A 24697-nucleotide genomic window follows, 5' to 3' on the forward strand; every position below is an offset into this window, starting at 1 on the left:
CTTATTCCCTTTTTGGGGTCGCGGGGGGCGCTGGCGCCTATCTCAGCTACAATCGGGCGGAAGGCAGGGTACACCCTGGACAAGTCGCCACCTCATCACAGGGCCAACACAGATAGACAGACAACATTCACACTCACATTCACACACTAGGGCCAATTTAGTGTTGCCAATCAACCTATCCCCAGGTGCATGTCTTTGGAAGTGGGAGGAAGCCGGAGTTGGATGGTTTAAAGGGAATTTTATTGTGAAAGTCCAAACCGGAAGCTGTGTTGCCAACACACTTGTTGAGCCCATCAAATGAAAGTGAGCGCTTGAAATGTGCAAAGAACGCGCAGTTAAAGCCTGACAAGCAGTTTGTCTGCGTCCTTCCACTTTCCACACTGAGCAGCATATTTTATTTTGGAAAGAGAAAGACCCAAACAGGCTCACCCCCGATCGATCCGGACCTTACCCAGAGTTAGTCCGTCATGTCTGGTGAAGTGGGTCCTCCGGCGCAGCAGCTGAAGTCCGCCGGAGAGTCATCATCATCATCCCCCCCGGAGGAGGAGACGTGCCGGGCTCTGGTGCTCACCGGCTACGGAGGCTACGACAAAGTCAAGCTGCAAGTGAAAGCCTACAAGAAGCCCGCGCTGCAGCCCGCTGAGGTCTTGGTTCGGGTGCAGGCGTGCGGGCTCAACTTCGCCGAGCTGATGGGCAGGCAGGGGCTGTACGAGCCGCTGCCCGCCCCGCCTGTCACTCTGGGCATGGAGGCCTCGGGAGTCATCGAAGCTGTCGGTGGAGACGTGAAGGACCGCAAAGTGAGTAATACAAAGCCATTATTATTACATTATTACACGTTGTGGCGCCTTTTTACGCGTTTTATAACGATTTGCATAGCTTTATTTATTTATTTTTTCTTCCTAATAACTCCACTGGATTGGCAATGTTGTACAATTTTTGTGTACGAAAATGTATTTCCTATTTTTATTTTTACTTCCAAGGGAGACGTTTGTAGAAGTTTTAGAAGACGTCATGTTTTTATTATTCACGCAACCCTTTTTCTTCAATGGAGCGGTTTTGCGTTGTGCGCATGGGCAGAAGATAACGCACTTAAAAATGTTGAGTTTTTTTCGGTTACTGTATTTCCTTGAATTGCCGCCAGGGCGCAAATTAATTTAAAACCTCTTCTCACTCCGGTGTTTACCAAAGGCATGCGGTAAATTTAGGCCTGCACTTATAAGTTTGAGTGTGATGTAAGGACATCATCATGAAAAGCACATTTAATAAAAATAACGTTATTATAGTCTTAGCTTTACTTATAAATGAAGTCCACGCGCAGCTCCTTCTGATCAAAACCATCGATAACTTGTTTATAAATAAATAAGTTGTACTTGTATAGCGCTTTTCTACCTTCAAGGTACTCAAAGCGCTTTGACACTACTTCCACATTTACCCATTCACACACACATTCACGGAGGGAGCTGCCATGCAAGGCACCAACCAGCACCCATCAGGAGCAAGGGTGAAGTGTCTTGCTCAGGACACAACGGACGTGACGAGGTTGGTTCCAGGTGGGATTTGAACCAGTGACCCTCGGGTTGCGCACGGCCACTCTTCCACTGCGCCACGCCGTCCCTATAACGATTATAACGATTTGCATAGCTTTATTTATTTATTTTTTCTTCCTAATAACTCCACTGGATTGGCAATGTTGTACAATTTTTGTGTACGAAAATGTATTTCCTATTTTTATTTTTACTTCCAAGGGAGACGTTTGTAGAAGTTTTAGAAGACGTCATGTTTTTATTATTCACGCAACCCTTTTTCTTCAATGGAGCGGTTTTGCGTTGTGCGCATGGGCAGAAGATAACGCACTTAAAAATGTTGAGTTTTTTTCGGTTACTGTATTTCCTTGAATTGCCGCCGGGGCGCAAATTAATTTAAAACCTCTTCTCACTCCGGTGTTTACCAAAGGCATGCGGTAAATTTAGGCCTGCGCTTATAAGTTTGAGTGTGATGTAAGGACATCATCATGAAAAGCACATTTAATAAAAATAACGTTATTATGGTCTTAGCTTTACTTATAAATGAAGTCCATGCGCAGCTCCTTCTGATCAAAACCATCGATAACTTGTTTATAAATAAATAAGTTGTACTTGTATAGCGCTTTTCTACCTTCAAGGTACTCAAAGCGCTTTGACACTACTTCCACATTTACCCATTCACACACACATTCACGGAGGGAGCTGCCATGCAAGGCGCCAACCAGCACCCATCAGGAGCAAGGGTGAAGCGTCTTGCTCAGGACACAACGGACGTGACGAAGTTGGTACTAGGTGGGATTTGAACCAGGGACCTTCGGGTTGCACACGGCCACTCTTCCACTGCGCCACGCCGTCCCTTATAGAAGTCTTCCTTATCTTTTTTCAGTTTTAAAAGTCTCTCTGTCTCGATGGAGCTCTTCCTTTATTACCTTCTGCTTCGATTGAAAGTCCAGTTTAGAAAACTGTTTTATTTTAGATATGTAATCCTCCATGTTAAAAGTGCAAGCGAGAGGAAAAAATAAACACACGCTGCTCACTTTTGCTGCTTGTTGTCACTTCTTCTGCAGCCGAGTAGTCGCAAGAAGGATCACTAGCGCCCTCTACCACCAGGAGGCGGTAGTCATTTAATGACTCATATTTGACACACGCAGCTACGGTGTATTAATAAAACACAGCTGCTTACTGCTCTTTTTAGCATATTCAATAGCTTGGACCTTAAATCCTACTGAATAGCTCTTAATCTTCTTCGCTTATGCGATTTCAAATTATTGAAATCAGCCTCCTCCATTTTGAAAATGAGGACAGGGGAAGTGTCACTCGTGACGTTACGAGTTTGACCCTGTGGAAATTCTAAGCATATGCTAATTATTTTGCGAAACGAGTTTGACCCGGCGTTAATCCTGAGCCGGCAGTGATGCAAAGCATGCGCTAATTATTTTGCGAAACGAGTTTGACCCGGCAGTAATTCTAGGCAGGCGCATACTATATGCCTGGCGGCGATTCAAGGAAATACGGTAAGTAAGTGCCTGAAACTTGGCTAAACTTCATAAAGAGGTAATTTATTAGGCTGACAGACTAAAATGTTTTCTTTTAGTCTCCTCTCAGTCTATACTAAAACTTTCGGTAACACTTTAGTATAAGGAACATATTCACCATTAATTAGTTGCTTATTAACATGCAAATTACTAACATATTGGGTCTTATTTAGTCATTATTAAGTACTTATTAATGCCTTATTTTGCATGTCCCTATTATACAACCAGTAAGCCATAAGAGTCGTGCCTCAATTAGGTTAGGGTTTGGGCAGAGGTAGGGAACCAGATGTGGCTCTTCTTAACACGATATCCATCCATCCATCCATCATCTTCCGCTTATCCGAGGTCGGGTCGCGGGGGCAGCAGCCTAAGCAGGGAAGCCCAGACTTCCCTCTCACCAGCCACTTCGTCTAGCTCTTCCCGGGGGATCCCGAGGCGTTCCCAGGCCAGCCGGGAGACATAGTCTTCCCAACGTGTCCTGGGTCTTCCCCGTGGCCTCCTACCGGTTGGACGTGCCCTAAACACCTCCCTAGGGAGGCATTCGGGTGGCATCCTGACCAGATGCCCGAGCCACCTCATCTGGCTCCTCTCGATGTGGAGAAGCAGCGGCTTTACTTTGAGTTCCTCCCGGATGACAGAGCTTCTCATCACGATAAGTAATGAATAATTCATTTGGTAATCACAATGTTAAAAATAACGTTCAAAATATAAAACATTGTCATGCATTTTAATCCATCCATCCGTTTTCTACCCCCCCTGTTCAAGAAGTCGCATCAGTGGTAAAAAGTATTGTATTAATTATTGGTTAGCTTCAGAATGAACATGTTTTTAAAAAGATTAAGAGACTGCTCTAAAAATGTTGGTCTTACTTAAAAATGCATGCATTTAGTTGTATTCAGGGTTAAAAAAATATTATATGGCTCTCACGGAAATACATTTTTAAATATTTGGCTTTCATGGCTCTCTCAGTCAAAAAAATTCCCGACCCCTGGTTAGGGTATTTAGAATATGTTCTCCTAGTGTTTAAGTAACTCTAAATTAAGTCTTTGTTACTTAAATAATGTTCTTCATACTAATGTGTTACCAAACTTTATTTTCTAAGTGTTATTTGTTGCCATTATTTCCTGGCTAATCCTCGCCTGACCTTTCTCCCTGAGCAGGAACACATCTGAGTGATGATAGTATTTATAATGTAATGGAGGCCTTGAGGCTGATCAAAGTCAATCTTCTGAGTCTTTATCTGGAGTAATAAAAATATTGTATCTGCTCGAGCTGCTTGGTGTAGCTCCAGACATGGATTCCAGGGATTAGACAAAGCCCATCTCTTGCCGTTCAGTGTTTGTGTGCTTTTTTTGTCAGGCCATCTTGGTTTCCAAAGAAGCACGTTATGTGAAGCAGATGTGTTGTGTCAACACGCCAGCTGTAATTTGTCCGGCCTTGTGTCAGCCTCTCCAAAATGTCCTCTTTGAAAATGTGCCTTTTGTTATTCATCTCTCCCGGGGAACTTACGTCAACCTTCCTGCAATCACCTCTGGTTTATTCCGTGGCCATTTGCCAGATCAAATGAAGCCTTCCAAATAGCTCCAAAATAATGTGTTTTTTTTCCGAGGTGGAATATACTGCAAGACCTTGTGCAACATTCCAGACCAGGGTATTATTGCTTTAGCTTTAGAGGTCCCCTAATGTGCAAAGGACATTTTAACATATGTCTATGGACAACAAACATGAGAAAAATCGATCATCTCCCTCACTTGTTGTTATGTTTTGGAGAAAAGAGGATTGATTTTGAACGTCTTGAGTTTTGATGAAAAACCTATTTTCTCATGGACAGGAAACATGATCCATATACAAAACCCGAAACCAGTGAAGTTGCCATGTTGTGTAAATGGTAAATAAAAACAGAATATAATGATTTGCAAATCCTTTTCAACTAATATTCAATTGAATAGACTGCAAAGACAAGATGTTTAATGTTCGAACTGAGAAACTATTTTCTTTTTTTTTTTTTTTTTGCAAATCATTAACTTAAAATTTAATGGCAGCAACAAACTGCTAAAAAGTTGGCACAGGGGTATTGTTACCATTGTGTTACATGGCCTTTCCTTTTAACAACACTCAGTAAACATTTGGGAACTGAGGAGACCAATTTTTGAAGCTTTTCAGGTGGAATTCTTTCCCATTCTTGCTTGATGTTCAACAGTTCAGTGTCTCCGTTGTGGTATTTTACACTTCATATTGCACCACACATTTTCAATGGGAGACAGGTCTGGACTACAGGCAGGCCAGTCTAGTACCCGCACTATTTTTTTACAAAGCCACGCTGTTGTAACGCGTGGCTTGGCATTGTCTTGCTGAAATAACCAGGGGCGTCCATGATAACGTTGTTTGGATGGCAACATATGTTGGTCCAAAACCTGTATGTACCTTTCAGGGTCAATGGTGCCTTCACGGATGTTTAAAGTTATCCATGCCCCGGGCACTAATACACCTCCATACCATCACAAATGCTGGCTTTTGAACTTTGCGCCTAAAACAATCCGGATAGTTATTTTCTTCTTTGTTCCATAGGACACGATGTCGACAGTTTGAAATGTGGACTCGTCAGACCACAGAACACTTTTCCACTTTGCATCAGTCCATCTTAGATGAACTCGGGCCCAGCAAAGCCGATGGCGTTTCTGGGTGTTGTTGATAAATGGCTTTGGCTTTGCACAGTAGCGTTTTAACTTGCACTTACAGATGTAGCGACCAACTGTAGTTATTGACAGTGGTTTTCTGAAGTATTCCTGAGCCCATGTGGTGATATCCTTCACACACTGATGTCGCTTTTTGTTGCAGTACCGCCTGAGGGATTGAATGTCCTACACATCCTCGCTTACGTGCAGTAATTTCTCTAGATTCTCTGAACTTTTTGATGATATTACGTACCGTAAATGGCGAAATCCCTAAATTCCTTGCAATAGCTCGTTGCAAAATGTTGTTCTTAAACTGCTGGACAATTTGTTCACAAAGTGGTGACCCTTGCCCCATCTTTGTTTGTGAATGACTGAGCATTTCATTGAAACTGCTTTTATACCCAATCATGGCACCCACCTGTTCCCAATCAGCCCGTTCACCTGTGGGATGGTTCAAATAAGTTTTTGACGAGCATTCTTCAACTTTCTCAATCTTTTTTGCCACTTGTGCCAACGTTTTTGAAACATGTTGCAGGTATGAAATTCTAAATGAGCTAATATTTGCAAAAAACAACAAGGTTTCACAGTTCGAACTTTAAGTATCTTGTCTTTGCAGTCTATTCAATTGAATATAGGTTGGAAAGGATTTGCAAATCGTTGTATTCTGTTTTTATTTACGATTTACGCAACGTGCCAACTTCACTGGTTTTGTGTTTTGTAGATGACCGTGATATGTATACATATAGCTCACGTAACTATGCTCGTGTTGCTCATGTTTAGTTCCTCCCATTTCACTCTTTAATCTTACCTGGTTGTAATAGAAAACATCTAAAACTGATGCCGTTCATATGTCTACCACTTTGTTGAAAAAAGGCTTCGCTATACATCTTTAAATGAAGCTCAGTCAACGATCTGTCAGCTACAGAGGTTGGCGCTGTAAGCTGGATCAAGTTGCTTTTCTTCATCGAACAGGCTAAACTGGCATGATGTTGCAGTTCAACTAGGACCATAATGTTAGCACGTCGCTAACATAGCTATGCTAGTGTTGCTGACGTTTAGTTCCTCCTGTTTACACTCTTTAATCTTACATTGTTATATGTGATCAATCGCGTCTAAAGCCGACTCTGTTTATTTGTCACCCACTTTGTTTATTGGCCTACTGAAACCCACTACTACCCACCACGCAGTCTGATAGTTTATATATCAATGATGAAATATTAACATTGCAACACATGCCAATACGGCCTTTTTAGTTGACTAAATTGCAATTTTAAATTTCCCGCGGAGTTTCTTGTTGAAAACGTCGCGGAATGATGACGTGTTATGCGTGACGTCACGGAGTGTCAGGAAATATTAGCTCAGCACCGGTCACGGCTAAATGTCGTGTATTTTCATCGCATAATTACACAGTAATTTGGACATTTGTGTTGCTGAATCTTTTGCAATTTGTTCAATTAATAATGGAGACTATAAAAAACAATGCTGTTGGTGGAAAGCGGTGTATTGCAGCTGTCTTTAGCACCGAGACACAGCCGGTTTTTCTTTGTTTTTAACACATAGCGGTCAAGCGAACATGTTTCTCTATGTCAACCAGCATGTTTTTGGATGGGAAAATTGTGATATATATCTTACCGGAGACATCATTGGATTATTCGTCCTCCTGCAGTAGCTGTTTAAAAGACAGCTGTGAGCTTGGCTCCTCGGCTTCTCTCTGAGACACTGCGTGTTCACCGCAGCCATCCGACCTCGAGGTATGTCTTTACAATCTCACTAAAACACTATTAAAACAATAAGCAGATAAGGGATCTTCCAGAATTATCCTAGTAAATGTGTCTAATTACATCTGAAACACTCACACTGCCGCCGCCCGGAGCTGTCGCTTTTTATTTTATTTATTTAATTTTATTTTTGTAGTCCTTCACTATCGATATCATCATCCACAAATCTTTCATCGTCGCTCAAATTAACGGGGAAATTGTCGTTTTCGTGGTCCGAATAGCTCTTGCTGCTGGAGGCTCCCATTAAAAACAATGTGAAGACGTGAGGAGCCCTCATCCTTGTGACGTCATCGTCTGCGACTTCCGGTAAAGGCGAGGCTTTTTTATCCGCACCAAAAGTTGAGAACTTTATCGTCGATGTTCTCTACTAAATCCTTTCAGCAAAAATATGGCAATATCGCGAAATGATCAAGTATGACACATAGAATGGACCTGCTATCCCTGTTTAAATAAGAAAATCTCATTTCAGTGGGCCTTTAAACAAACCAAAAAGGCTTCGCAACACATCTTAAAGTAAAATTGCCAACAATATGCCAGTCAGCTAAAAACATGGTTGCTGTAAGTTTCATTATTTGTCCCTGCGCGATGTCGCTGTAGAAATGTGGCCGTTATGTTAGCATATAGCTGACATAGCTATGCTAGTGTTTATTTCCACTGTTCCGCCTCTTAATGTTACGTTGTTGTATGTCATATATGGCATCAAGTGCAGAGTTACAGTGTGTATGTAAACGAGGACTCTCGCTGCTGTGTTGGATCCGCTTTGGACTGGACTCTTGCGACTGTGTTGGATCCATTATGGATTGAACTTTCACAGTATCATGTTAGACCCGCTCGACATCCATTGCTTTCCTCCTCTCCAAGGTTCTCATAGTCATCATTGTCACCGACGTCCCACTGGGTGTGAAGTTTTCCTTGCCCTTATGTGGGCCTACCGAGGATGTCGTAGTGGTTTGTGCAGCCCTTTGAGACACTAGTGATTTAGGGCTATATAAGTAAACATTGATTGATTGATTGATTGAAGTCAAAGGGCTGCTTTGTTATAAATACAAAATAACTAGGCTTCGCTACACATCTTAAAACAAAGCTCGACCAACTCGCTGTATTGTAGTTGTAATCTGAATCTCCCCCTACCCCCTTACTCAGGTGGGGGATCGTGTCATCATATTAGGCCGCAGCGGCGTGTGGCAGGAAGTCGTGGTGGTGCCCGCCAATCGAGCCTTCCCCATGCCCGAGTCCATGAGCTTCGAGGAGGGCGCTGCCATCCCCATCAACTACATGACGGCGTACATGATGCTGTTCGAGATGGCCAACCTCAAGCCGGGCAAGAGTGTGCTGGTCCACATGGCTGCAGGTAACGGGTTAAACATGACACAGCGTTGCCAGGCAACCTCGGGTTTACGCTGCCATAACTGTTAGTGATTAATAGGTAGCTTGGAGATTGTCAGGTGCTGCCAATGTTTTATTAGTCATGAAATAAGTGCCACTACACTGCATGTAACCTTAAATGTGACACTTGCACTTTTTGACAAAAACGTGTTGGGGAGACTGTAATTCACAAAAATCTGTTGGGAAACCGCATGACTGCTGTTTAGTTACCCCGAGATGCAAGAACTAGGAAGGATGAGCAGGTAAGGTGACTTTAATCCTCATAAAAAACAGAAAATAAATCAGTCGAGCAACAATGTTCCAAACATAGATTTATCATCAAGCACTGAGGAGTGCTCGAGTGAAAACATAAACAGTGAAGTGAATTATATTTATATAGCGCTTTTCTCAAGTGACTCAAATCGCTTTACATAGTGACACCCAATATCTAAGTTACATTTAAACCAGTGTGGGTGGCACCGGGAGCAGGTGGGTAAAGTGTCTTGCCCAAGGACACAACGGCCGTGACTAGGATGGCACAAGCGGGAATCGAACCTGCAACCCTCAAGTTGCTGGCACGGCCACTCCACCAACCGAGCTATGCCGCCATAGACCTATGTTGATTGGCAACAGGTGTGGACCGGCTGCCAATCAACAACGGCAAGTGAGGAGAAACAGTGCTCCGCGGAACAAAACAGGAAATATTACAAATTAAGAGCACCGATGGGAAGTAAATACAAAAACCAGGGAACAAACAGAAATTAAGTGACAGATCGTCACAAAATCCTCACTACTTTTTTTTATTTAAAGCCAAATTGTTGTGTTTTGAATGGTTAGAATCAACATTTTCACTTGTTCTCTTTATATTAGGGCTGGGCATCTTTGGGCACCACGTGACTCGATTCGATTCTTGAGGGTAATGACTCGATTCAGAATTGATTCTCGATTCAACCCGATTCTCGATTCAAAATCAATAAATTGGGTTTCGGTTTTTTGATTAACTACATTCCTCCATAAAATAGTAGAAACACCACTAATAGATTTGTATATTACTTAAAAGAAAACTGGCTTTGTTTAATAAAATTCTACCCAAACATTTAATAAAGTATTTTTCAAATAAGGCAACTAAGGAACTTTTTTTTTTTTTTAAACAAAAGCGGTACAGCTTTACTTTAAAAGCTGTACCAACAAAATGATTTGCCTGATTGGCTGGATGGGATGGATTTTAAAAAACAACAATATACTTTATATATATATATATATATATATATATATATATATATATATATATATATATATATATATATATATATATATATATATATATATATATATATATATATATATATATGTGTAGGTGTGGGAAAAAATCACAAGACTACTTCATCTCTACAGAACTGTTTCATGAGAGGTTCCCTCAATCATCAGGAGATTTTAATGGAAGCATTCACATACAATGGTTTATATAGGGCACAGAGTGGGTGGGTACAGGCAGGCGTAGGGGCGTGGTGATTGGCTCATGTGTTACCTAAGAGGTGTTTCCGTCTGTGGCGGCATGTTGAAATGATTTCACTGCGCTTGTTGAGGGATGATAGATCTGGATGATATATAATAAACAGTTTCTCTTTTAAGCATAGGTTGCATCTTTTATTACCACTGTTGTAAGGTGTGCTGGATGCAAGAATTTGCCATGTTATTGAATATTCAACATTATTGTCTTTGAGGTTCCAAATGTGTTTGCTGAGTTCTGTAGAATTCTGCAAAGTCTGGTTTCTAAAGGAGGCGTTGTGATTATTCCATCTTGTTTTGAACGCTCCTTCGGTTAATCCTACGTACGTGTCGGATGTGTTAATGTCCTTGCGTATTACCTTTGCTTGGTAAACGACTGATGTCTGTAAGCACCTTCCGTTGAGAGGGCAATCAGGTTTCTTGCGACAGTTACATTCATTATTGGTTTCAGAGTATATCATCCAGATTTATCATCCCTCAACAAGCGCAGTGAAATCATTTCAACATGCCGCCACAGAAGGAAACACCTCCTAGGTAACACATGAGCCAATCACCACACCCTACGCCTGCCTGTACCCACCCACTCTGTGCTCTATATAAACCATTGTATGTGAATGCTTCCATTAAAATCTCCTGATGATTGAGGGAACCCCTCATGAAACAGATCTGTAGAGATGAAGTAGTCTTGTGATTTTTTTTTTTTCCCACACCTACATATTGCGCTCTACCACGGTATCGAGCACTATTCTCTGGATAATCCAATCAAGACATATATATATATATATATATATATATATATATATGTATATATATATATATATTTGAAAATCTATTTTTTTACACTCGTACTTTGGCATGCTTTTTTGCTACCGTATATTTAAAAATATATATTTTTAACGTATACCTCATACTACGAATAAAAAACAACGGTACTTGCAAACATTTTAGAAGTAGTACTTGGCTAAAGAAGAATGACAAGTATTGCAGTACTACACTGGTGTCCCGTCCTTTTGCGTATACAACATACTGTATGAGAAACGCAAGTAGATGCCTAATGGGTTATTTCGTGGTTGTTTACTCCAAGTTCTTGTGTTTACACATGCTCAGGTGGCGTAGGCATTGCTGCCACCCAGCTGTGTCAGATGGTGCCCGACGTGACCGTCTTCGGCACAGCGTCGGCTTCCAAACACGATACCATCTCAGAGGTCGGCGTGACTCACCCCATCGACTATCACACCAAAGACTACGTGCAGGAAATTGGTAAAATCAGCCCCAAAGGTGAGTGGCTGCTATCTTTTATTTATTCTATATTCTATATTCAGATATAAAAGGTACCCCAAAAGTGCTTAAATCTTCTGCAACAATGCTATACAGTAAAGTGTGCAGTAAATATAGTTTTAGCACCAAAAATATATATTTTTTCAAAATAAAGTGACAGTGTTTTTAATACCATATACATCTTGTATCATAATGATTAAATATCAATTCATATTTTCATCTAACAATTTATTGTAATAACTATAAACAAACCAAAATGAGTTTTTATGCTAATATCTTTAACAATGATAGGCAAAGGTTTAAAAATATTATTTGATATTTTCATATAATTCATCGTGAAAACAATTTAATTGATATGTTTTACACCAATATCGACTACGATAAGCACATTTTATTTAAAATATTTTTAAATAATTCATATTAAAACTATAAATATATTTTTTTATACCAGTATCAACTGTTCCCCCCCAAAAAATATGTATATGTATTTTAACATAATTCATAGTAAAAACTATAAATTAAAAAAATTAAGAGTTTTTTTACATCAACTATGTTAAGTAAATCGAATTTAAACAAATCTTTATATTTTTAATAATTAATCGTAAAAACTATGAATAAATAATTTTGGTAATATATTCATGCCGATATCTTCTATGATAAGCCAATGTTATTAAACAATACTAATTCATATTTTAAAACACATTGAAGTAAAAACCAATACAATCTTTTTTTTTTTTTTTTACCAATATCAACTTTTACTACAAAAACATGAGTTCCTATTTTAAAAGAAGGCATTGTAAAAACTATAAATTAAAAATTAAAATATTTGTAAATCAATATAAACTATGATAAACAAATTACATGTTAATAGTTACTCATATTTTTGCATAGTTCTGAGTAAAAAAAGAATGTTGTTAATATTGTTATACCAATATCCACTTTGATAAGCAAAGGTTTTTAAAAAACACTCATGCATGTTTTAGATAAATCAAACTGAAAACTATGAATAACGTGTTTTAAAATGTTTCAGCAATATAACTGTTTATTAAACAAAATTCATTCATATTTTCAAGGTAGGCTTCACGGTGGCAGAGGGGTTAGTGCGTCTGCCTCACAATACGAAGGTCCTGCAGTCCTGGGTTCAAACCCAGGCTCGGGATCTTTCTGTGTGGAGTTTGCATGTTCTCCCCGTGAATGCGTGGGTTCCCTCCGGGTACTCCGGCTTCCTCCCACTTCCAAAGACATGCACCTGGGGATAGGTTGATTGGCAACACTAAATTGGCCCTAGTGTGTGAATGTGAGTGTGAATGTTGTCTATCTGTGTTGGCCCTGCGATGAGGTGGCGACTTGTCCAGGGTGTACCCCGCCTTCCGCCCAATTGTAGCTGAGATAGGCGCCAGCGCCACCCACGACCCCAAAAAAGGGAATAAGCGGTAGTAAATGGATGGATTTTCAAGGTAATTATAATTAAAAAAACATATTTTTTTAACACAAATTATATGAAACATGTTCATTCATAATTTAAAATAATTCACAGCAAAAACAATAAGGCAAGGAAAAGCACATACAGTAAAAATAAAAATTATATACCAAGATGAGCAGTAAAATAAACGTTGGGTACGGAAAGTATTCAGACCCTTTTAAATTTTTGACTCCTTGCTTTATTGCAACCACTTGCAGAAATCAAAAAAGTTTACATTGTTTCTCATTAATGTACACACGGCACCCCATCGTGACAGAAAAAAACCAGAAATGTTTGCACATTTTTTAAAATAAAACAATCACATGTAGTATTCACAGCCTTTGCTCAATATTTTGCTGATGCCCATTTGGCAGCAATTACAGCCTTTAGTCTTTTTGAATTTGATGACACACATTTAGCACACCTATTTTTAGGCAGTTTTGCCCATTCCTCTTTACAGCACCTCTCAAGCTTCATCAAGTTGGATGAGAAGCATTGGTTTTCAACCAGGATGTTTCTGCACATTGCTGTGTTTATCAGTGACCAAGAACCCGATGGTCACGCTTAAAACTACAGCATTCCTCTGTAATTGCTGCCAAAGTTGCATCTACAAAGTATTGTGCAAAGGGTCCGAAAACTCATGTGATTTTTGAGTTTTTTATTTTTAATAAATTTGCAAAAATATCTACATTTCTGTTTTTGTTAAAATGGACCCTCACCTGAACTTTGAGGCTCAAATCAAACAACTGTGCAAGACCTCCTTCTCCCACCTCAAGAACATTGCGAAACTCCGCCCCTCACTCACTCTGTCTGATGCCGAGAGGCCCGTCCACGCCTTTGTCTCCTCCAGGCTGGACTACTGCAACGCACTTCTTTTCAGGATCCCCAGCAAGAACATCCAGAAGCTGCAGTATATACAAAATAGTGCTGCCAGGATCCTGATGAGAGTGCGGAAACATGACCACATCACACCAACTCTCAAATCCCTTCACTGGCTTCCTATTCCATTCAGGATTGAATTCAAAATCTCCCTACTAACTCACCAGTGCCTCCATGGAAATGCCCCACCTCTACCTCAAGGAACTGCTCGCCCCCAAATCTTCCAACCGACACATACGCTCCATACAGGCTAACCTCCTCCAACCTCCACGGACAAAGCTTCGAACAATGGGAGACCGGGTTTTCTGCTCCGCTGCTCCCAGTCTCCCTGACCACCTGAGGGCACCTCAGACTGTGGATGCTTTTAAAAAAGTGTTAAAAACACATCTTTTTTAAAAAGCCTTTTTATAGACATGCATGCTGGTTCTAGCTATTGGGCTGTTTCTAGTTTTAATTTTTTTATTTTTTTATTTATTATCTATTATTATTATTATTACTATTTTTTACACTGTGGCACTTTGAGGTTGGTTTGCTCAACGTAAAGTGCTTTTTACAAAAAAAATCTATTATTATTATTTTGTCTGTCAAGATGGGGTGCTGAATATAAATTAACAAGAAATAAAGGGAACTCTTTGGATGTTAGCACATGGCTGCAATGAAATAAAGAGTGAAAACTTTAAAGGGGTCTGAATACTTTCCCTCCTTTCTTTAACAATGCATTTAGTGTGTACACTAAATGTCATTTAAGTTGACACCCATAATTTCAAGAAAAAGTCCTATAATTATTAAGGGAAAAAATATAAAATTTACCAGAATGAAATCTGCTAAATAAATAACTTTAAATTGTGTCAGGTAATAAAAGTAAATAAATGAGGCTTTTTTTCATTGTTTTCTTGGTTCTATGTGCAGGAGTGGACATCGTCTTGGACCCGCTGGGTGGTTCTGACACACAGAAGGGCTTCAACTTGTTTAAAACCTTTGGGTTCTCTCATTGTTTTGGTAAAACTCACTTAAATTACTTTAACATCTACCGTGTAACTATTGTATGTACTACGTCATATGTCATGTTTTATGCCAGGTGCTGCCAACTGTGTGACGGGCCAGAAGAGGAGCCTGCTGGCCATGATGAAGACGTGGTACAACAGCTGTCCATCAACACGATGAAGCTGATGCAGACCAACAAGGCCGTGTGTGGCTTCCACCTGAGCTACGTGGACGACGGTCACATTCAGGACGCAATGGCCTCCCTGCTGGAGCTCTACAAGCAGGGCAAGATCAGGCCTCACATCGACTCCTGCTACCACTTTGAGGAGGTACCTTGGAAAAAACTAAACACTAATTTCTTAGTTTACCAAGATAACAATGGAGTTAACAAAATCAACAATAATAATATAGTAATAATATTCCATCCATCCATCCATCTTCTTCCGCTTATCCGAGGTCGGGTCGCGGGGGCAGCAGCCTAAGCAAGGAAACCCAGACTTCCCTCTCCCCAGCCACTTCGTCTAGCTCTTCCCGGGGGATCCCGAGGCGTTCCCAGGCCAGCCGGGAGACATAGTCTTCCCAACGCGTCTTGGGTCTTCCCCGTGGCCTCCTACCGGTTGGACGTGCCCTAAACACCTCCCTAGGGAGGCGTTCGGTTGGCATCCTGACCAGATGCCCGAACCACCTCATCTGACTCCTCTCGATGTGGAGGAGCAGTGGCTTTACTTTGAGTTCCTCCCGGATGGCAGAGCTTCTCACCCTATCTCTAAGGGAGAGCCCCGCCACCCGGCGGAGGAAACTCATTTCGGCCGCTTGTACCCGTGATCTTATCCTTTCGGTCATGACCCAAAGCTCATGACCATAGGTGAGGATGGGAACGTAGATCAACCGGTAAATTGAGAGCTTTTGCCTTCCGGCTCAGCTCCTTCTTCACCACAACGGATCGGTACAACGTCCGCATTACTGAAGACACCGCACCGATCCGCCTGTCGATCTCACGATCCACTCTTCCCCCACTCGTGAACAAGACTCCTAGGTACTTGAACTCCTCCACTTGGGGCAGGGTCTCCTCCCCAACCCGGAGATGGCACTCCATGGACTCGGACTTGGAGGTGCTGATTCTCATTCCGGTCGCTTCACACTCGGCTGCGAACCGATCCAGCTCCAGCTGAAGATCCCGGCCAGATGAAGCCATCAGGACCACATCATCTGCAAAAAGCAGAGACCTAATCCTGCGGTCACCAAACCGGAACCCCTCAACGCCTTGACTGCGCCTAGAAATTCTGTCCATAAAAGTTATGAACAGAATCGGTGACAAAGGACAGCCTTGGCGGAGTCCAACCCTCACTGGAACGTGTCCGACTTACTGCCAGCAATGCGGACCAAGCTCTGACACTGATCATACAGGGAGCGGACTGCCACAATAAGACAGTCCGGTACCCCATACTCTCTGAGCACTCCCCACAGGACTTCCCGAGGGACACGGTCGAATGCCTTCTCCAAGTCCACAAAGCACATGTAGACTGGTTGGGCAAACTCCCATGCACCCTCAAGAACCCTGCGGAGAGTATAGAGCTGGTCCACAGTTCCACGACCAGGACGAAAACCACACTGTTCCTCCTGAATCCGAGGTTCGACTATCCGGCGTAGCCTCCTCTCCAGTACACCTGAATAAACCTTACCGGGAAGGCTGAGGAGTGTGATCCCACGATAGTTGGAACACACCCTCCGGTCCCCCTTCTTAAAGAGAGGGACCACCACCCCGGTCTGCCAATTCAGAGGTAGCGCCCCCGATGTCGATAATAATATTAATAATAATAATAATAGTAACAATAATAATAACAATGTTTGTAGTTTTACCCTGGTAAAAATGATGGAATCAGCACACTTTGAGGATGTTCATTCTGTTGTTTAATTTTGTAGAAGAAAGACCACATACAGACAAGACACAAAATATAGTAATCACAAAAGGAGATAATCCAATTAAAAAACACAGTCACAATTATAACAAATATATAACTAAATGTCTTTGTGTACAACCAGTGTACAATTGTTTGATTTTAAATGACACTATTGTGTAGTATTTGTAGACAGTGTTTTAAACACTGCCATTAAGCTTTAATGGTTTCACGGTGGAAGAGGAGTTAGTGCGTCTGCCTCACAATACAAAGGTCCTGCAGTCCTGGGTTCAAATCCGGGCTCGGGATCTTTCTGTGTGGAGTTTGCATGTTTTCCCCGTGAATGCGTGGGTTCCCTCCGGGTACTCCGGCTTCCTCCCACTTCCAAAGACATGCACCTGGGGATAGGTTGATTGGCAACACTAAATTGGCCCTAGTGTGTGAATGTGAGTGTGAATGTTGTCTGTCTATCTGTGTTGGCCCTGCGATGAGGTGGCGACTTGTCCAGGGTGTACCCCGCCTTCCGCCCGATTGTAGCTGAGATAGGCGCCAGCGCCCCCCGCAACCCGTAAGGGAGAAAGTGGTAGAAAATGGATGGATGGATGGCATTAAGCTTTACAACAGAAACTAAATCAAAGTATGTATAAATAGAGGGTGGGGGTTGCCCACATATGCGGTCCTCTCCAAGGTTTCTCATAGTCATCATTGTCACCGACGTCCCACTGGCTGTGAGTTTTCCTTGCCCTTATGTGGGCTCTACCGAGGATGTGGTTGTGGTTTGTGTTGTGGTTTGTACAGCCCTTTGAGACACTAGTGATTTAGGGCTATGTAAATAATCATTGATTGATTGATGATTGAAATATTGGTAGTGAAAAAGATGACAGTATAAAATATAAAAATATAAATCTGAAAAGTGACATTGAAAAACAAATATTGGTATTGTTTTAAATATATATTTGTTTCGAATATTTCATTTGATATGGATGGATTTGTTAGATTAGATTAGATTAGATTAGATAGTACTTTATTTATTCCTTCAGGAGAGTTCCTTCAGGAAAATTACAATTTTCAGCACAATCCCATTCAAGATCAGACAAACATTACAGGGAGACAGAACAGGATCGCTGATGGGTCTGACGGCTTCCAGCGCCCCTTACAAAAAAGATTAGATACAGGAAAACAAGCGGGGTGGGGGGAGAAAAAATTAATAGATTAAAATAAAATTAAATTTAAAAAATCGGTCTAAGCCTGGGCCCTGGAGAGGGGGCCCAGACTGAGGCCAAGGGGGAAAAAAACAACAACAACAACTCATAGCCATAGCACACATCCCTCTCACGTGTGTAAGAGGGAAACATCAAGTAACATAAAGGACATTAAAGACATTAAAGCAGCGGATACAACCAGCCACTTCTACATACAGCTATGAATAAAAACTTCATATGTACATATATATCATATTACTAATAATATATTAATGTACTATTTAATAGTAAGTATCAACAACTATACCTAAATTATTGTACGATGTTATATGTATATATATATATATATATATATATATATATATATATATATATATATATACATACATATATTTGATCAGTGTCAGTACAACTATTACTGAAAAAAACGCACAAATTCCTTTTCACTGTCAAGATATAATGACAATGTTTTGTCTCCATACATGTCATTGAACATTTTCCCATTTTTAATTTTTTAATATCTCAGAATCGACCAAAAAATGCATCTGCTTCTTGAATCTGGACCAATTTCTAACAATTAATAGTGTCGATAAAATTGCATTTCACAAACATGGCCGCGAGATAACGAGTGTTTTCAGGAATTCTGAAACTACTGAGTCGCCACCTAGCTAAGTTAACTTAGCAATTTAAGGACGAGCGTGGTTCTATTAAGTTAAAGTTACATTAAAAAAAAAATGTTGTTGAAATTTACAGGTATGATAAATATTCAATGTACAACTAAATGTCTTTATTAAAAAGTTCCGACACGGCGTACGTTTTATGCTAAGCTAACAAACACGTCACTGGGGCTAGCTGGATAGCATTAGCCTTGGTATAAAAGACTGATCGCAGTATAACAATAAACATTATTTTATGTATATTGTATGAATGTTGTCTGTCTATCTGTGTTGGCCCTGCGATGAGGTGGCGACTTGTCCAGGGTGTACCCCGCCTTCCACCCGATTGTAGCTGAGATAGGCGCCAGCGCCACCCGCGACCCCGAAAGGGAATAAGCGGTAGAAAATGGATGGATGTATGTATGTAGAGAAATATTAAATCGATCAGAAACTACTTAAAGGCCTACTGAAATGAGATTTTCTTATTCAAACGGGGATAGCAGGTCCATTCTATGTGTCATACTTGATCATTTCGCGATATTGCCATATTTTTGCTGAAAGGATTTAGTAGAGAACATCCACGATAAAGTTCGCAACTGGAGAAAAGCCCTGCCTCTAGCGGAAGTCGCAGACGATGACGTCACAAGTGTGGAGGCTCCTCACATATTCACATTGATTTTAATGGGAGCCTCCAACAAAAACAGCTATTCAGACGCGCAGTGTCTCAGGGAAGTTGACGGCAGCTGTGTGGGCGGCACAGGCTCAGCTGATATCCGGTAAGTGGCGACAATTTTCTCACCGAAACCAGCTGGTTGACATTCAGTTGGGATCTATGTCCGCTCTGATCCATAGTAAAGTTTCACCTCCGTGAATTTTAAACAAGGAATCACCGTGTGTTTGTGTGGCTAAAGGCTAAAGCTTCCCAACTCCGTCTTTCTACTTTGACTCCTCCAATATTAATTGAACAAATTGCAAAAGATTCAGTAACACAGATCTCCAAAATACTGTGTAATTATGCCGTTAAAGCAGATGACTTTTAGCTGTGTGTGTGCGCAGCGCTCATACTTCTTAAAAACCTGTGACGTCACGCGTAACACGTCACCGTTACGCGACGTTTTCAAGAAAAAACTCCCGGGAAATTGAAAATTGCAATTTAGTAAACTAAAAAGGCCGTATTGGCATGTATTGCAATGTTAATATTTCATCATTGATATATAAACTATCAGACTGCGTGGTCGCTAGTAGTGGGTTTCAGTAGGCCTTTAAACTGCGGAGAAAGCTAAATGTGTACTGTTATTACAGCTAATTTTCCCGATTTGGGCGAATTCACCTCACTCGAGGAGGTACCTCGAGTGAGGTACCTCCGACCGAGCTATACCAACAGGTATAGCTCGGTTGGTAGAGTGGCCGTGCCAGCAACTTGAGGGTTGCAGGTTCGATTCCCGCTTCCACCATCCTAGTTACTGCCGTTGTGTCCTTGGGCAAGACACTTTACCCACCTGCTCCCAGTGCCACCCACACAGGTTTAAATGTAACTTAGATATTGGGTTTCACTATGTAAAGCGCTTTGAGTCACTAGAGAAAAGCGCTATATAAATATAATTCACTTCACTAATAAAATTCACTTCACTCTTTTGGCTACTTTTGTTTACAAACTTATATTTGTACTAATCAACCAAGATGAAATACTTCTATCACTCCATTCCTGGATATTTTTTTTCCAATTTAAGTTGAAAATTGTCATAAACTTTTCCTATTTATTTATTTATTTATTTATTTATTTTTATTTTTCCTATTTAATTAACTAAATAGCCATAAAAGCATTTACAGTATGTTGTTGTCATTTTATTTCCCACTGGGTCATTATTGTCACCGATGTCCCACTGGGTGTGAGTTTTCCTTGCCCTTATGTGGGCCTACTGAGGATGTCGTAGTGGTTTGTGCAGCCCTTTGAGACACTAGTGATTTAGGGCTATATAAGTAAACATTGATTGATTGATTGATATTTTGTGCTGCCCTCAAGTGGCCAAATTGAGTAATTTGTTGTTGTTTTATTTGGCTCTGCTCTGTGCTCAGGTTGCTGATGCAATGAGGCGCATGCACGAGCGCCAAAATATTGGCAAGATCATCCTTCTCCCTCAGCCTAAAAAGCAGAATGAGAAGATGACGTCCAGTGCCGAGCCAGATGGGAAGAAATAACACGAACAAGGGACTGAGTAAGACGGTTTTGTAGAATTGTATTTTCCTACAAATACTTATGTCAGTATTTTTAAACCTTTTTGAAGAAAAATATATAGTGCAATATTAAACAATCAAGCCTTTATATTACTACATTGCTATTTTCTTGAATGTATTCCAGTTATACAAAATGGCAGCTGCAAGGCAGGCACTTCTAATTCTGCAGCTCTCTTGTAATAAATATCATTGTAATATCCAAACACAACCAGCTGCACAGTGTGGTCATTAATGGGTTAAATCAATGCAAAAGTCAGGAATATTGTGCTTCTTCCCTGTTTTTGTGCCAAGGTTCGCCAACATCACTCTGGATAATTGCGCAAAACAAAGAGTCGGAATTTCCTGCCTTGGCAAACACTTCTCTTGGGAAAAAATGTCATTTATTGCAGTTTCCGTATAAAGGCAACTTTTTCTTTACCGCTATATAACTATGCCACATGATGTGTTGTACCTTTTTTAAACAATTTTAGATGATGTTGGATTATACCATCATTAAAACATTAAATTGATATTTTTCATATCATGAAAAAAAAAAACTTTATATATATATTTCTGCAGAACCAGAACACTGCCAATAAGTTTTAGAACAGAAACTAATTACAAATATGTATAAATATTGGTACTGAAAAAGACAGTATAAAATATTAAAAATATCAATCTGAAAAGTGACATTGACAAACACATATCAGTATGTTTTTCAAAATGTGTTAAGAATATTTTATATAATATACAGTATATATGTATATAAATATTATATTAATAATAATATATTAATAGTACTAATTAATATTAATTATCAATAATTGTACTTATATTATTCTTTTATATATATATATATATATATATATATATATATATATATATATATATATATATACAGTACAGGCCAAAAGTTTGGACACACCTCATTCAATGGGTTTTCTTTATTTTCATGATTATTTACAATGTAGATTGTCACTGAAGGCATCAAAACTATGAATGAACACTTGTGGAGTTATGTACTTAACAAAAAAAGGTGAAACAACTGAAAACATGTTTTATATTCTAGTTCCTTCAAAATAGCCACCCTTTGCTCTGATTACTGTTTTGCACACTCTTGGCATTCTCTCGATGAGCTTCAAGAGGTAGTCACCTGAAAGGGGTTTCACTTCACATTGTTTTGATGCCTTCGGTGATAATCTACAATGTAAATAGCCATAAAAATAAAGAAAACATATTGAAATGAGAAGCTGTGTCCAAACGTTTTGCCTGTACTGTGTGAGTGTGTGTGTGTGTGTGTGTGTGTGTGTGTGTGTGTGTGTGTGTGTGTGTGTGTGTGTGTGTGTGTGTGTGTGTGTGTGTGTGTGTGTGTGTGTGTGCGTGCGTGTAAATAGTCATAAAAATAAAGAAAACATATTGAAATGAGAAGCTGTGTCCAAACGTTTTGCCTGTACTGTGTGTGTGTGTGTGTGTGTGTGTGTGTGTGTGTGTGTGTGTGTGTGTGTGTGTGTGTGTGTGTGTGTGTGTGTGTGTGTGTGTGTGTGTGTGTGTGTGTGCGTGCGTGCGTGCGTGCGTGCGTGTATTTATATATATGTATGTATGTATATATATATATATATATATATATATATATGTATGTATTTATATATATATATATATATATAGGTATGTATGTATATATATGTATGTATATATATGTATGTATATATATATATATATATATATATATATATATATATATATATATATATATATATATATGAATATATATATATGATCAATGCCAGTACAACTGTTACTAAAAAACGCACAGATTAATTTTCACTGTGAAAATATATATTAACAGTGTATTATCTCCATACATGTCATTGAACATTTTCACATTTTATTATCACTGAATGGAGCAAAAAAATGCATTTGCTTTTTGAGCTTAGACCATTTTCCGACATTTAATAGTGTCGATAAAACTGCAGTTCACTAACATGGCCGCTAGATAGCGCAGCTGCCCTTTTAATTTAGTCAGCAGTAATTGAAACTTTGCAATTAGTTTTTTTTGGGGGTTGAAACTTTTATTAGTAGATTGCACTAAGTTTTTCAACTTGTTTAAGTCGGGGTCCACGTAAATCAATTCATTGTAGGGCAATAGGAATTGCTGATGCAAAACCAGCAATTTCTACTTCTACTCCTGTAATACTGTGTTAAAATACTGCACTAGTTTACAGTCTATCCATCCATTTTTTCACCGCTTGTCCCTTTCGGGGTCACGGGGTGTGCTGGAGCCTATCCAGAAAGTATTTACAGTGATTCACTTTTTTTTTGCACATTTTCTATGTTACAGGCTTATTGTAATATGAAATCACGTCATTTTTTTATGGTACATGAAGACATATGTACATCGAATTTCTGTTTATCGAAAACACTTATTAAAAAATCATAGTATATATTATAATGTTTAATTATTTCATATGTATTATTTAATTGCAATGTCTCTATTATATGCTAATTTGGATTGTACTGATTGTATTTTAACCATGTGAAGCTCCTTGCCAGCTCCCTCTGTGAGAAGTGCTACATAAATAAGATTGTACTTACATTTACTTACCTATGAGGTGATGTGTTTAGAATTTTGAGGAGATAAAGGAATTCATTTGTGATTCGGGCTACAATATTGTATTAACATGTGGAATAAGTGAAGCACTGTGAATACCTTTTATTATTATTATTATTTTTTTTTAATATAGCACATTTAAACAACAATAACGTTTCCAAAGTGCTGCACAGCTATGTTAACAATATTTAAAAAAAAAAACAATATTATGCTTCACCAATGACTGAATAAAAACAAAAAATAAATAAATATAAAACCAATATAAAAAAATAACAATATAAAAATAAATAAGATTAAAAACAATTTTAAAGGGTAAAATCAATTAAAACAGTAAAATAGAAATCAAAGTGTATAAAAAAAAACACAGAGGATAACAGATGAATGAATAAGATCTGGCGTAAATGCATTGAAATATAAATATGGCTTACGTTCCCAAACTTTTCTGGCCGTTGAAATCCCAAATGACAAAAAATAAAAATGCCCATTGCACCCTCAAGTCATATTTTCCTTTGTCATGTTCTTATCCAGTAATCTTTGACTAGGTCCATATATGCTGTGTATTTATTGTTTTTAATTAAATGAGCCTGGAAATTTTTCCATTTTTTCTACCGCTTATTCCCTTTTTTGGGGTTGCGGGGGGCGCTGGCGCCTATCTCAGCTACAATCGGGCGGAAGGCGGGGTACACCCTGGACAAGTCGCCATCTCATCACAGGGCCAACACAGATAGACAGACAACATTCACACTCACATTCACACACTAGGGCCAATTTAGTGTTGCCAATCAACCTATCCCCAGGTGCATGTCTTTGGAAGTGGGAGGAAGCCGGAGTACCCGGAGGGAACCCACGCGTTCACGGGGAGAACATGCAAACTCCACACAGAAAGATCCCGAGCCTGGATTTGAACCCAGGACTGCAGGACCTTCGTATTGTGAGGCAGACGCACTAACCCCTCTGCCACCGTGAAGCCCGAGCCTGGAAATATGTATTGTTATTGTTTGTGATGTTTATTTCAAAATATCATGGTAATGATATTTCAACACAGATACCACATCCATCCATCCATTTTCTACCGCTTATTCCCTTTCGGGGTCGCGGGGGGCGCTGGCGCCTATCTCAGCTACAATCGGA

General features: G+C 39.8%; 1 pseudogene; it reads left to right on the plus strand.

Moving 5' to 3' along the window:
- The first annotated feature begins 278 nt into the window (after nt 1-278).
- LOC133558344 (synaptic vesicle membrane protein VAT-1 homolog) lies at nt 279-21187 on the plus strand (annotated as a pseudogene).
- The last annotated feature ends 3510 nt before the right edge of the window (nt 21188-24697 follow it).

This window comes from Nerophis ophidion, linkage group LG08 (assembly GCF_033978795.1).
Source record: "Nerophis ophidion isolate RoL-2023_Sa linkage group LG08, RoL_Noph_v1.0, whole genome shotgun sequence".
Classification (NCBI taxonomy): Eukaryota; Metazoa; Chordata; class Actinopteri; order Syngnathiformes; family Syngnathidae; genus Nerophis; species Nerophis ophidion.